The sequence below is a fragment of the Passer domesticus genome, chromosome 20 (genome assembly GCF_036417665.1).
Source record: "Passer domesticus isolate bPasDom1 chromosome 20, bPasDom1.hap1, whole genome shotgun sequence".
Taxonomy (NCBI): Eukaryota; Metazoa; Chordata; class Aves; order Passeriformes; family Passeridae; genus Passer; species Passer domesticus.
In genome coordinates, this window is record NC_087493.1 from 11,467,645 (window position 1) to 11,482,710 (window position 15,066).

The 15,066-nt window shown below is 52.0% G+C and overlaps 1 protein-coding gene and 1 long non-coding RNA gene across 7 annotated transcripts in view; one reads left to right on the top strand and one right to left on the bottom strand.

Annotated features, from left to right (window-relative positions):
• The window catches only part of SHISA6 (shisa family member 6), a 137,607-nt gene that overhangs the window by 111,014 nt on the left and 11,527 nt on the right, over nucleotides 1–15,066 (bottom strand). The gene's annotated exons all lie outside the window — the stretch shown is intronic.
• Nucleotides 5,369–6,305, top strand: LOC135284447 (uncharacterized). 3 transcript variants are annotated; one of them, XR_010349843.1, is made up of 2 exons: nucleotides 5,369–5,935; nucleotides 6,048–6,305. It is a non-coding gene; the product is annotated as an uncharacterized LOC135284447 (long non-coding RNA). The 3 variants fall into 3 exon arrangements; XR_010349844.1 differs by having other exon boundaries at nucleotides 6,084–6,305; XR_010349845.1 differs by having other exon boundaries at nucleotides 6,114–6,305.

The window sequence follows — 15,066 nt, forward strand, 5'->3', positions numbered from 1 at the left end:
CCTACATAACAGATCCTTTTGGGGCTGTTTTACACATAACAGAGCTGGAGTGATCCTTTTGGGGCTGTTCCCCACATAGCAGATCTGGAATGATCCTTTTGGAGCTGTTTTACACGTAACAGATCCTTTTGGAGCTGTTTTACACATAACAAATCCTTTTGGGGCCGTTTTGCACATCCAGATCCTTTTGGGGCAGTTTCACACAGAGAACAGCCCAAGGGAGGAGCTGCCAGAAGGGCTGGGAGGTGTTTGCAGGGCGCTCTGCACCATCCCCTGTCCTGCCACTCACACTGGGGCATCTTGGAATGCCAGGGAGGCTCAGCTCCAGACCCAAAGCCGGGGATCCCTGCCCCAGAGGTGCCCAGGGCAGCCAGGACACCCCACCCATGCCAGGCTGGGGAATTTGGGGGTGGCAGACACGGCTACCAGTTGGAAGGGAGCATTTGCAGCCACATCAGGAACCTGGGGAGCTTCTCTTGGGGTGCAGATCAGCAGAGGGACATCCCAGGGCTGCCCCTGGGACACCAAATGTCCCCATTTTCCTTCTCCAAAGCACCCAGAAAGCAGGAGCCAGCTGGCACCTCTGACACTTGTCACAAACAGCCCAGGGAGGCTCCAGCACTGAGCTTTGCCTGTTTAACACCATCCTTCTGGCACTGCTGCCTGTCCAGGACGTGAAAATGTGCACAAAAAAAGCGACTGGAAGGAGTTCAGTGGTCCTTGGGGTGAGCTCTCAGACATGAACGGGATGGATTCCAGATCTGAGCAGGGAATAGCTGATTTTTCCATGGCCTACAGATATTCTGGAGCTTAAATCCCACTGGGTGGGATTATAATATAATATAATATCATATCATATCATATCATATCATATATTATAATATAATATAATATAATATAATATAATATAATATAATATAATATAATATAATATAATATAATATTATAATATAATATAATATAATATAATATAATATAATATAATATAATATAATATAATATAATATAATATAATATATAATCAGCCTTCTAAAAACATGGAGTCAGATTCTCTTCCCTCATCCTAAGACCCTCACAACCACCACACGCAATAATTTTATTGGGGTCAGATTGGCAGGGAGAGGCCAGGGAGCCATGCCCAGAGCACCCTGAAGGAATCTGCTGGCCCAGCCTCTCCTCTAATGAGACTCAGCAGCAGCTCCCTGTGTTTTGCTGTGGGATGAACCCCAGGAGTGGCTTCAGCAGGGGCTGCTCCAGGCCCCATCCCCTCCCTGAGCACTCTGCACCCCTGGAGCTGAGCTCAGGGGCTGGAATCTCATCTAGAAAGGACTTCATAGTCCCCTCCTAATTAATTTGTTCTGTTCGCCTGCGTCCGGACTGGCTTTTGTTCCTCGGGAGCTCCTCAAAAAATTAGCTGCAATACCTGGTGGGATTTAATTATGTAGGCTAAGGAAAGTGATTAAGGGCAAAGGGAGAGCTGATCACACCTGCCAGGATTCCAGGACGGAGCTCCCCCTCGGGAGCTGAGGGGGGCCAGGCTGCAAGGGGAGCATCCCCCACCACAGCTCAGGGGGGATTGCCCTCATCTCTGCCAGGATTTGATTGATCCAGAGCCTGGGACCACAAATCCCAGCTCCCAGAGGGACAGCTGAGCCACCCAGGCTGCTAGACATGGGGGGGATTCAGGAACTGGGAGATCTTGGGGTAGACTTCACAGAAACTCTGTAAAACTGCACAAAATTTGCATGCTAAATATGGGGGAGATTCAGGAATTGGGAGATCTTAGGGTAAACTTTACAGGAGTTTTATAAAACTGCACAAAATTTCCCTGCTAAACATGGGAAGATTCAGGAATTGGGGGATCTTGGGGCAAACTTTAGAGGAATTCTGTAAAACTGCACAATTGCCTGCTAAACATGGGGGGATTCAGGAATTGGGGGATCTTGGGGCAAACTTTACAGGAATGCTGTAAAACTGCACAATTCCAGCAGTGTCTGTGCCTGTGCCTCAGCCTGAGAACTGGGAAATGGTGATAACACTGATTTTCTCAGCTGGGCCTTGGGAGCTTCCTTATAAATATTTATGAAGTGCTGTGTTTATAATTGTGAGTAAATAAATGGGTGTGTGGAATTCACAGTCCAAGGATGAGAGCTGCTCTGTTTCACACCCTCAAACGGATTCATTCATGGTTCCTGCTTCCCTCTGGAAAGCAGAGGATTTGGGAAGAACAACTTCCAAAAGTGCCATCTCAAAGGGAGCTGCAATCAGGAAAGAAAAGCCAGGATTAAGGGGCAAATCCTGCTGAGGTCAGGAAAGGCAGGGAAAAGCTCTTGGCAGAACTTCCTGTGCCTGGAGATGGTTCCTGTTGGAGTTTATGAAGTGCTGAAGTGTCCAGATCCTTTCTTAAATCATGTTGAGAGGGGACATCAGGCTCAGGAACTCAGAATCTTTTGGGATCTTACCCACTCATTCCCTGTGGGGGGTTTGGGGGACCTTCTGGGAATGCTCCTGGTTGTTTTTCCTCATCTTCCTTCCCTCTTTGTCCTGGGCAGCAGCTGTCCATGGCCTTGTCCTTGGCTTTGTCCCTGCCCTGGTTCCCAGCTCAGCAGCCAGACAGAAGTGCCCATTCCCAATGAACCCAATGATGGCAAGGCAGCTGAAACCGGGCTAAAATCCCTTCCAAGCCAACCATTCCAGGGTTCCATGGCCTGGATGGCTGTCCCAGGCCACGGTGGCCAGAGCTGGCCATGCCCAGCAGCTCCTCCTGTCCCTGTTTGCCCCCTGGTCACACCCAGCCAGCCCAGCAGGGACTGCTCCGGGTGACCTCTGTCCCCACATGGTGCCACCACCCTTTCCTTCACCTGGACCTGCAGCTGGAAAGAAGAAAAAGTGACATTCCCATGGGAATGCTGTCCTGCCCACCTCTGTCCCCACCACCCTTTCCTTCACCTGGACCTGCAGCTGGAAAGAAAATGTGACATTCCCACAGGAATGCTGCCCTGCTGTGCTGTCAGGAGGTGGCGAGGAGCTAAATGGCACCAGACAGCCACTGATGGATGATGGCACCCAGAATTAACCAGAGGGATATTTATACTGTCCCTGGCCAGGCCTTGGAATGAGTCCCTGTGCGTTTGGCAGCTCCCCCAGAGCTGCTGAGGCTCAGGGAGGTGCCTGCAGGGAGGGAGTGCTGCCTTTGTTTGCCAGGGAGTTTCTCTCACAGGAGGAGCTCGGCCAGCTGATTTCATCCTGGAGGTGACACCATTATCCCTGTGCCTCCCAGAGTGGAGCTCAGCCCTGGCCCCTTCTGCCGTGGGACAGTTGCTGTTCTCTGAGTCGTGGGATCGTGGAGTCATGGAATTGTAGAATTACAGAATCATGGAATTGTGGAATCATGGAATTGTAGAATTACAGAATCGTGGAACTGTAGAGTTACAGAATTACAGAATGATGGAGTCATGGCATTGTAGAATTACAGAACCATGGAAATGTAGAATCATGGAATTGTGGAAACATGGCATTGTAGAATTACAGAATCATGGAATCGTGGAGTCATGGAATTGTAGAATTACAGAATCATGGAATCCTGTAATCATGGAATTGTGGAATTACAGACTCATGGAACTGTAGAATCATGGAATTGTGGAATCATGGAATTGTAGAATTACAGAATCATGGAATCCTGTAATCATGGAATTGTGGAATTACAGACTCATGGAACTGTAGAATCATGGAATTGTGGAATCATGGAATTGAAGAATTACAGAATCATGGAATCATGGAGTCATAGAAACATGGAATTGTAGAATCATAGAAACATGGAATCACAGATTTATGGAATGGTAGAATCATAGAATTACAGAATCATGGAATCATGGAATTGTGGAATCATAGAAATGTGGAACTGTAGAATGGTAGAATCATGGACTCAGAGGATCATAGAATTCCAGACCAAGCCTCACTGGCCAGAGCTGTGTCCAGCTGCCCTGCAGGGCTGGTTTTGCTCCCCTCCCTGAGAAGAGCCTCCAGGGCAGCCACCAGGCCACCTTGCTTTTTGGACTATTTTCTGTTTGGCTGGATTGCTAATGCCAGAGTAATTACTTAGGAAAATTCCTTAATCAAAATCACATTTGTGGAGGTAATGAGCAAATAGGTCAAGGAGAGCAAGGTGCCTTAGGAGCAGGAGCTGCTTCCCTGAGCAGCTGCAGAGCTGGTGGCCTGCAGGGCACAGGGGGCCTGTCCTGGGCAGGATTCACATCCCCCAGGGGCACACCTGGACTCTGTCCTGTGCCTCAGCATCCCTCGGGGAGCACCCACAGTGGTGCCAAGGTGAAAGGAGCCACTCTGATCGCTGCTGCTGTCCCCAAAGCGGGCGCAGAGCCCCCAGGGTGTGAGCTTGGGGACAGCAGTGCCACATGCCCTGAGCCTGTCACACAGCAGGGTGGCACTGGGGACCCCAGGCCACGCTGGAGGGGTGGGATGGGGGCACTGGGGTCCCAGGGGTGCCCTCAGGAGCAGGGCAGAGGAGCTGTGGCTAATTGCAAGTGCCCCAGCAGAGCCCTGATGGGAGAGGGCAGTGCAATTAAAGCTCATCAACAATTTAGGAGCGTAAATCAGGAGCGGGCTGGCAGCAGCCAGTGAAACATTAATGGCCTGACAGCTGCTGCAAGGTAAATATTTCATCAGCTCCACCAAGGATCACTGTGACAATTATGTTAGAGTGATGTTCACAGGTGTCACCTGCCACCGAGGCAGGGCTGGCAGCTGCCTGTGCCAGCAGAGCGGGTCCCCAGGGAGTGACCAGGGCTGGCAGCTCCTCGGGGGTCAGCCGGGCACTGCAGGAGTGGGAGAGCAGCAGCACAGCCCACGGGGGACAGCAGGAGCTCGAGGAGCAGGATTTGTGCTTGTGGGAAGAGCTCAGCGCCAGAGCCCAGCTGAGCACAGGGCAGCAAAGCAGCTCCTCAGGGGAGCGTGCCTTGGTGGCCTGGGAGGCCTTTCCCAGCTTTAGTGATGCCATGGCTCACACTGAGCTCAGGCCCAAGCAGGGCAGCACCAAAGCTCTCCAGCTCTCTGGGTTCTCCTGCAGAGAGAACCTTTGTCCTCCTGGCTGACCTGCACAGCTTGGAAGGAGGAGGGTCCTTGTGGGTTCTAACAGGGTTCCAACAGGTCCTGATGGTGTTTTCAGTTCTCACTCCCCCAGAACAGCACGCTGCTCAGTGGCACTGCTGCCCACGCCCTGCCCAGCCAGGGGCACGCAGAGCTCCTCTGCCTCAGTGCCAGTCCAGATGCCACAGCCTGGGAAGGGTCCAGCCCCAGCCCCTGGCAGCTCCCGCGGGCAAAGTCCAGCTCTGTGCAGGGCAGGAGGGCTGGGGCTGCTCCTCAGGGCTGCTGGAACTGTCCTGGGTCACCGACAGCCTCCTGGGGGACAGGGTGACCTCACAGATGGGGAGAGACAGAAACAGTGCCACACCATCACCCTGCTGCGTTCCAGAACGTTCCACAGCAACTCGGCCTGTGCCACCCCCACTGGGTCCAGCTCAGGAGATTCTCAGGGTCCATGCATTCCTGCAGCTGGCACACACTGAAAGCCACGTTCTGGATATTCAATATTGGCCTCAGTGCTTTTGGGAGGGGCCTCTCTGAGCCCTGGGGCAGCGCCTGGGACTGGCAGGGGTGGAACATCTGTGAGGGGGTCTTTTAGAGAGCAGCTCTTATCCACAGAAGTGATTTCCCTCCAGAGATAGAGGTGCTGGCACAGCTGACAAACCAGGGACAGATTTGGGAGAGAGCTGCAAAAGGCCAGACACATATTTTAGAGTTATTTTCCTGAGGAGGATTTGATGAGATGTGAACTTCATTATTTGCTAATGTTGCAGCACAGAGCCTTGTCCAAAGCCCAGGAGAGTCAGAAGGAATCTTTCCATTAACTTCACTGATTGTAAGTGAGATTGTGACAGATGTAGTCCCTTTCCCTTCCTCCTCAAATATTTTAAATCAAACAGCACGAGCTGCTGTGTCCTTTCCTGGAGGAGGGCATCCTTCCCTCTTAGGGCTGCTCCAATAAATAACCCTGGGGAGCCTTCCAGGTGCCCATAACAAGTCTGAGGGTATTAAAGCTTCAGGGAAGGGGACGTGAGGCAAGAACCACTCAATTCCCAACATGGCTGAAGGGCCAGGAGGAAACACAGCCTGCACCGTGGCCACTGCTCTGGTGGGGGCATGAATGGCATCGGACTCCATTGATCCAGAATGCTGAACAATTGTTTTATTAAACTATTCTATTTATTAAATTATATTATATTGCATTATATGATACTATATTTCTATTGCTTTATTAAACTGTTATGTTTATTAAACTATATTATATTGCATTATATAATACTATATTAAGGAATACTCTACTATAATAGAAATATGTATATATATATATATTCTGTACTAGAATATTCTATACTATTCCATACTGGAATACTATAAAGAAAAACCTGTGACTGTCTGAGACAGCCAGCACACAGCTTTTACCCACTGGCCAAGGAAACAAAACAATCCTCAGCAGAGTCCAATTAACCAAATAACTTCAGGTAAACAATCTCCCTAACACATTCCACATGTGCAAAAATAACAGCAACAGCAGCAAGTAGAGATAAGAATTGTTTTCTCTTCTTCTCTCTGTGCTTCTCCAGGTAAAAAACACCTGTGAGAGAGAATTATGTGTCTCTCTGTTCAGAAATGTGAACGCACTGTCACCCTCTGCAAGCTGAGCTGGTCCATGGCGCGGGTCCCTGAGGACCCAGAGCTGTGGCCACTGCTCTGCTGGGGCTGTGGCCACTGGGCCCCTCTGCAGTTCACTGCTCCGGGTGGCAATGCCAAGGATAAAGCAGCCAGCCTTTGTTCCAGCACATTTCTGTGCAGTTTAAAGTGAAAATAACCCAGCTGGGAGCTAAAGGAAGCTGGTGGTGGTGGAAGCAGAGCGCGGAGTGAGTTGCGGTATCTGGGCAGGGGTCCAGAGAGAGGGGAGGGGAGTTTACTGATTCTGGCACACTCTGATGGAGCTCTGCTTCCAGCTCCTCACCTCTGTTTACACTTGCATGGAGTGTGATAGCATCAGCAATCAGGAGCCGGGAGAGGCCCAACACACACAATGTGCTTATAAAGATTTCATTCTTCACTGTGTCAAAAAGCAACTTTCTGGAGGCCAATTTAATTGTTGTCAATACCAGTTGCAAATTGGCCTTAACATTTTAAATTGATGTTTTCTGTAAACTGCCCTGATTAATGGAAGAAAGAGATTGTGTTCCTGCCTTTCTCCTGAAGATCTAATGGAGGTAACAAACAATAATTGATCTGGCAGGACACGCAGAGGCAAACAGGGGGACTCAAACCTGCTACAGAAATGATTTTACCTGTCCACAGCCACAGAATGGCACAGCTGCTTAGACAGCCAGCTTGCTTGGCTTTGCTCCCTGAGGAAACTCTCAGCAGCTTTAACTAAAGTTCCTTAACTGCAGGAAGAACAGTTTGGCTGTGGGGGAAGGTATTGAGAGCCTGGAGGGAATCTGGAATTCCCTGGGCTTTGGGGGTAGGTATGGAGAACCTGGAATGAAGCAGGATCCCCTGGGCTTTGGGGGAAGGCACTGATAAACCAGAGAGAATCTGGAATTCCCTGGGCTTTAGGAAAGGCATTGATAAACCAGAATGAACTTGGATCCCCTGGGCTTTGGGGGAAGGCACTGATAAACCAGAGGGAATCTGGAATTCTCTGGACTTTAGGGGAAAGCATTGATAACCCAGAATGAACCTGGATCCCCTGGGCTTCAGGAAAGGCATTGATAACCCAGAATGAACCTGGATCCCCTGGGCTTTAGGACAGGCATTGATTACCTGGAGGGAACCTGGATTCCCTGGCTTTAAAAAAAATAAAATAAAATAAAAATTGCCATCAATCTGTTGCCATAGCAACCCCCAGTTTCCAGCTCTCACCTGGCTGGTAAGCACCCTGCTGGCCTTGTGGCTCTGGGCCTGCTCGGGGCCCAAGGCAGGCTAAATCCCACCCAAACTCTTGGAGCAGGCCCCTGGTGTTTGTCCCGAGGCTCTGGAGCTGCTGCTGTGTGGCTCCTGCGGGTGTCATCTCCTCTCTGTGTGTGCACACTCCCACCCTCCACCTCCTCCTCTGTTTCCCCACAACAGCCAGACTTTCTGAGTTATTTCTTCAATCTCTTTTTCAGATTTGTCACTTGTTAGCTGCCTTAGCACGCAAGCCCCTGCCATCAGTCACGGGGGATATTTGGGCGTGAGACACAAGGAATTACTGAAATGTTGCTGCTTTCCAGCCCCCACCAAGTTCACTGGCAGATAAATCTGCTCTGGGGGTATTTTGTTGTCTCCTGTGCCTTGTTAGTGGGGCAGAGCTTTCCCAGAGGTTCTTTTACACAGATTACCCCAGAACTTCCCAGCCCAGTGAGAGGCTCAGGAGAGCAGAACAAACCAATACCCAGAGGCAGCAGCTGGGGGGCTGAGGGAAGGAGAAGCTCTGGGAGCCCAGGCTGTGCTCCTGGGCAGCCAAACCTGCCCCATTGAGCATCCCCCAGCCCTGGCAGCCCTGCAAGGGGCAGGGTGGGTGTCCAAAGCAGCAGGGCTAAGAAAAGATAAGCAAACAAATATTTGTAGTCAGACCGATCCATCTGGAGCCAGGGCAGCTGAGGTGTTTGCACTCCAGCTCCTCCTCCTGCCTTTCCAGTCCCCTCTCCTGAGTTCCTGGGGTCCAAAGCTGCTCGGGACAGCAGGCCCAGCTTCCCAGGAGCCTGGAGGCTCTGGCTACCTGAGCACACGGACTGGAGGAGCATCTCTGTGCAGCCATGGGGGAAGAGAGGGTCCCAAACCCCCCACCCCACAGAGGGGAGCAGCTAGTGTCCAAGGTGAGGGTCCTAAATCCCTCAGAGCAGAGCAATGGTGCCCAGGGTGAGGATCCTAAATCCCTCAGAGCAGAGCAGGGGTGTCTAAGGTGAGGATCCTAAATCCCTCAGAGCAGAGCAGTGGTGTCTAAGGTGAGGATCCTAGATCCCTCAGAGCAGAGCAGGGGTGCCCAGGGTGAGGATCCTAAATCCCTCAGAGCAGAGCAGGGGTGCCCAGGGTGAGGATACTAAATCCCTCAGAGCAGAGCAGGGGTGCCCAGGGTGAGGATCCTAGATCCCTCAGAGCAGAGCAGGGGTGCCCAGGGTGAGGATACTAAATCCCTCAGAGCAGAGCAATGGTGTCTAAGGTGAGGATCCTAAATCCCTCAGAGCAGAGCAGTGGTGTCTAAGGTGAGGATCCTAAATCCCTCAGAGCAGAGCAGTGGTGTCTAAGGCGAGGATCCTAGATCCCTCAGAGCAGAGCAGGGGTGCACTCTCAGCTCCCCCATCCTGCTCTCCCTGCCCTGCTGGGATCCTCCCTTGGCAGTGATATTTCAGCTGCCAGGACACTGAGATCTCCCCCGGGAAATGTTCTGAGAAAGGAGCTCTGACATTTTGGGGTGGCTCAGAAGACACATCATTAACCCTTTGGGGATCTCCTGGGAGGGGAGGCCCTGGGCTCTCCATCCAGGGATGTGCTGGCAGGAACAGCAGATGGAGGGGCTCTGACTCCTCTCTGCTCCCAAAAATCCCCACGGTTCCAAAGCTGCTCCTGCTCCTGTGAAATCTGCATTTCTGTCAAATGTCAGGGAATGCCAGGAGGAGCACGGACACAGCAAAGTTCCTGGAACACTCTGGGTGCTTTCCAGGCGCTTTCCCTGCTTCCCCACCCACCTGCACCTTGAGTGGTTCCTCACAGCAAAGCGCAGGGGCTGGGGAACGGCCGGGGATCCTTTTCCACCTGCTCTGTGCTCCCCTGAACAGCTGTAAATGACAGCACAAACTGCGAGCAGCAGGGGCTGGGGCGCCTTCCACACACAGCCCCGCGCTGATCCTCGGCAAATTAACTCCAGCACTTGCTGGGGATTCGGGGGAGAACTCGCTAATTCCGTGAAGGAGGAGAGGAAGAGGTTTGGAGCAGAGCCCAGCTGGTCTGGGGGAAGGGAGAGAGAGAGAAGGGGGATGGATGGATGGATGGATGGATGGATGGATGGATGGATGGATGGATGGATGGATGGGGGGAAAGCACTGAGAACCTGGGGGGAACATGCATCACCTGGGCTTTAGGAAAGGCACTGAGAACCTGGGGGGAATCTGGATCCCCTGGGCTTTGGAGGAAGGCATTGAAAACCTGGAATGAACATGGATCACCTGGGCTTTGGGGCAAGGCACAGATAACCTGGAAGGAAACAAGATCCCCTGGGCTTTGGAGGAGGGCATTGATAACCTAGAGGGAATTTGGACCTCCTGGGCTTTGGGGGAAAGTTCTGATAACCTGGATCCCCTGGGCTTTAGGGGAAGGCACTGATAAACCAGAGGAAACCTGGATCCCCTGGGCTTTAAGAAAGACATTGATAACCTGGAATGAATCTGGATCCCCTGGGCTTTGGGGCAAGGCACTGATAACCTGGAGGGAACCTGGATCCCCTGGGCTTTAGGAGGGCACTATTAAACCAGAGGGAACCTGGATTCCCTGGGCTTTAGGCACTGATAACCCAGAATGAATCTGGATCCCTGGGCTTTAGGAAAGGGCAGAGCCCTGCTGAGCCCCTGGGAGCAGGGCCAGGGGCACAAAGCCCTTTCCTGATGTGCTGCTCAGGGTGGAAGTGCTCCCCACGCTGCTCTGGGCTTGGCTGGAGATGTTTGCCACAATTTCCATGAAGATGGAAGGCCTGCCCTGCGTCTGTTCACATTCAGAAGGAGCTCAGAATGTGCCTCTGGGTGCGAGGCACTGCTGAAAGCAGCACTTTGAATGCATCCATCTCTGGAACATCCTGACTCAAACTGCTTATTAAAAGCCTTCCCCAGATAGATCAGGCTAATCAGAGCAGCAGCCTGTGCTGTTTGCTGCATTCCAAGTGGTGATCCTGGCCAGGAGCTCTAATCCACACCTGCAGGTCCCAGCACAGGTGAGGGGCAGATTTTAACCCTGGAAAAGTCTCGCTGTGCTCAGCCCTCCCCTGGCACCTCTGGAGCTGGGTGCAGAGCAGTGCATCCCCTTGGAGAGGCAATGGATATGCTGAGAATGAAGGGACAGCAGAATATAAATCTAGGCCAGAGTGCTTCCTCTACAAACATATTTTGTCCTTGCTCTCCCAGCCTCCTGCTCCTGGAGCAGTCAGAGGTACCAGAGCTCCAGGCACAGCTCCATGCTGGGCTGGGGGACACCTGGGACCCTTCCCTGCTGACAGCATTTCACAGGGACAGCCCTGTCCTGAACAGATTTGCCTTCCCACATCAGTCTGATGCTCCTGAATATCCCTTTTCTCCCAGGCTGGGACGAGCTACATGGGAAAGAGTCAGTGTGGGAGAGCCAGCAGGAGACTGGGGATAAAGGAGCACTGCAGACACGTGTGTGCTGGGGATCAGAGATTTGTACCAGCCGTGGGGCAGCATTTGAGTCCCCCTGAGCCATCAGGATTTAGTGAACCCAGCACTTTGACAGAGCAGTGATTTACATCAGCCAAATGTCTCAAAGCCTTCCTTGGGGCCACCTGTGGTTTGTCCTTGGCTGGGAGAAGAGCCATGAGATGACCCTGGATGTCTGCCACCCCTCTGCTCCCAGGGCACCCAGGGAACTCCCGTGGGAGCAGCTCTGTGCACCTTTCACTGTGCCACACACAGCCCCAGTGACCCCAAACTGTGCCACACACAGCCCCATCCCAGAGACCCCAAACTGTGCCACACAGCCCCAGAGACCCCAAACTGTGCCACACACAGCCCATCCCAGAGACCCCAAACTGTGCCACACACAGCCCCAGAGATCCCAAACTGTGCCACACACAGCCCACCCCAGAGACCCCAAACTGTGCCACACACAGCCCCATCCCAGAGACCCCAAACTGTGCCACACACAGCCCCAGAGACCCCAAACTGTGCCACACACAGCCCCAGTGACCCCAAACTGTGCCACACACAGCCCCATCCCAGAGACCCCAAACTGTGCCACACAGCCCCAGAGACCCCAAACTGTGCCACACACAGCCCATCCCAGAGACCCCAAACTGTGCCACACACAGCCCCATCCCAGAGACCCCAAACTGTGCCACACACAGCCCCATCCCAGAGACCCCAAACTGTGCCACACAGCCCCAGAGACCCCAAACTGTGCCACACACAGCCCATCCCAGAGACCCCAAACTGTGCCACACACAGCCCATCCCAGAGATCCCAAACTGTGCCACACACAGCCCATCCCAGAGACCCCAAACTGTGCCACACACAGCCCCATCCCAGTGACCCCAAACTGTGCCACACACAACCCATCCCAGAGATCCCAAACTGTGCCACACACAGCCCATCCCAGAGACCCCAAACTGTGCCACACACAGCCCCATCCCAGTGACCCCAAACTGTGCCACACACAACCCATCCCAGAGACCCCAAACTGTGCCACACACAGCCCCAGAGATCCCAAACTGTGCCACACACAGCCCACCCCAGAGACCCCAAACTGTGCCACACACAGCCCCATCCCAGAGATCCCAAACTGTGCCACACACAGCCCCAGTGACCCCAAACTGTGCCACACACAGCCCCAGAGACCCCAAACTGTGCCACACACAGCCCATCCCAGAGACCCCAAACTGTGCCACACACAGCCCATCCCAGAGACCCCAAACTGTGCCACACACAGCCCCATCCCAGAGACCCCAAACTGTGCCACACACAGCCCCAGAGACCCCAAACTGTGCCACACACAGCCCCATCCCAGTGACCCCAAACTGTGCCACACACAGCCCCATCCCCACAAACTCTGTCCCTACAGGGTGCCCAGAGCAGCTGGGGCTGCCCCCGGATCCCTGGCAGTGCCAAGGCCAGGCTGGACACTGGGTTTGGAGCAGCTGGCACAGTGGGAGGTGTCCCTGCCACTGAGGGGTGGGACAGGAGGTTTGTAAGGTCCCTCCCAGCCCAAACCAGTCTGGAATTCCTCTGGAGCAGCAGTGGGAGCTGGAGTCCTCTCCCCTGCCCCCAGCAGGACCTGCCCAGGCTGCTCTGCAGCCTCAGGCACAGCCCAGCTCCATTTGTCACTGTCACCCACAATCGTCCTGCTCACTGACACCGAGCTAGCCCACGGAAAAATGAAGCCAAGGTTTATTTAGCAGGACTTAGGGGCACCCTTCCAATTATAAGTTTGGAAACAAAAGTTCCAAGTCAAACGAACACCAAACTCAATCAGCCCCTGTGCAACGAGGACAATCCTTTCTGGCTGCCTCACCTCTCCTGCTCTGGGCTCCTCAGACCAGCCACAGCCACCAGACCTGCTGCTTTCCAAACCCTGCAGCTGTGGGCTCCTTGAGCCAATTTGCAGCCCCAGTGAGCAGTGCCTTGCCTGGATCCTGCTATTCCATATTACTGCCTCTTTTTCCTCCAGCTCTCCTTATTTCCTTCTTTTTTTTTTTTTTAATTTCCTTTTTCATTTTCTTCCCCTTGTCCCCAAAAAACAAGCATTGCTGATTTTCTGCTCCACACCAGGGCTGACCAGCTTTATTCTGTTTAATCTAGGACACATACTTGTTCCCAACTGAAAGATTTTAGCATCCACTCATGCAATTTCCTAATCCCAACAATAATCGGAAGTTTGGCTCGCAACTGAGCACAGGCACCACAGAGCATTGCCCTGCTCTGCCCATAAAACATTACAAGCAAACATTACCTGTAAAGCTGTTTTATGAGCTCGTGATCTCTGTGAGTGATCAGCTTTCTGTCTGCCCTGATCTACGAGCTGATGGTGGCCACGGCTGAGCCAGGAACAAGTTCTTTTGGGCAAGCTCTCCCTTCCCAGCCCTGGCAGGGGCTGCTGAGGGCTCAGTCCAGCTGGCTGCCCCGAGGGAGCAGAGCCAGTGCCAGGCAGGGAGGCTGTGCTGGGAGTGCTCTCCTGTGTGCCTTTGGGGACCTCTCCTTTGCCTGGGCTCCCCTGTGATGGCTTTTCCCCCTCACACAGCCTGGCAAGCATCACCCAAGCAGGGGCTGGGTGCTGCTCACATCCTGCCTTTCCCTTCTTGATCTCCTGGCAGGACCAGCAGCTGCTGCCCGGGTGCTGTCACTCTGCACTGTCTCTAATTCCCATTTATTTGGCATTTTCCTGCTTGCTAATTAACTTTTTCTGTTAGTCCAACTCCATCCCAAGGTGTGACCTGCTCACAGCTCTCTGCTCTGGTCCCTGCATCCTCCCCTGCCTCACTTCTGCACCAGCAAGTCTCAAAAACCCCTGGGAACCCTCAGCTCCCCCCGGACAGCAGGCAGGGCTCCTGCAGCCAGCATCTCCCTCCAAACCTTGCCATTTCTCCCCTCTCAGGTTGGCAGCGCCTGAGCACAGCACCGAAGCCAGCCTGGCAGCAGCCAGCTGTGCCTCCAGCTGCCAGCCAGCAATTCCTTCTGCCCCTCCCTTCTGGATCTGTGTGCCCTGGTGAGCAGCAGGAGACACGGGGAAGGGACAGTCTCCAGAAGGTGTTGATGGCACAGAACCCCAGCATTGTTTGGGCTGGAAAAGGCAGCCAGGAGGATTGAGTCCACCCTGTGCCTCATCCCCAGCCCAGAGCACTGAGTGCCTGCCACTGAGATTATATTATATTATATTATATTATATTATATTATATTATATTATATTATATTATATTATATTATATTATATATTATATATTATATTATATTATATTATATTATATTATATTATATTATATTAATTTACATTATATTAATCTATATTAATTTATATTATATATTTATTATATTATATTATAGTATATTATGTATTTATTATATTATATTTATTATAGTATAGTATAGTATAGTATATATTAATTTATATTACTATATATTATATTAATTTATATTATATTAATTTATTATATTATATGTATTATATTACATTACAATGCTATACTAAAACTACTCTAAACTATAGCGAAAGGATACATCAGAAGCCTTAACCAGAATGAATAATAAAAACTCGTAA